This window comes from Pyxicephalus adspersus, chromosome Z (genome assembly GCF_032062135.1).
Source record: "Pyxicephalus adspersus chromosome Z, UCB_Pads_2.0, whole genome shotgun sequence".
NCBI classification, from domain to species: Eukaryota; Metazoa; Chordata; class Amphibia; order Anura; family Pyxicephalidae; genus Pyxicephalus; species Pyxicephalus adspersus.
In genome coordinates, this window is record NC_092871.1 from 24,624,619 (window position 1) to 24,625,015 (window position 397).

A 397-nucleotide genomic window follows, 5' to 3' on the forward strand; every position below is an offset into this window, starting at 1 on the left:
TTAAAGCAAACCTGTTTTTGTCCATCCAGGCAAAGCAACAGGCTTGCTGTTCCCCCTTGCCAGCAGCAGATACTGGCTTTTCCTTCACTCTCCCACTGTTCTGTTTAGCTTCTGGAAACAAAAATATCTCATAGTACTGGGTATGAAAGAGCGAGTGATCCCTCCATGGGACACCACTGGGACAATCGCAAAGCACCAGAGCTGTTACATGGTGAGTGGGTGTCCATAGCCCTTTGTAGTTTATGACTTAAGTGACTTTGTGTCCTCAGGGTGGCTAAACAGAGTGGTGCACGACAGGAATGTAGAAAAACCAATAAAACTTTTTCATTGACCTAAATTTACATGTTGAAACCCAAAGATTGATCAGTTATTGTGAATGGTTGCAATGGCTACCAGA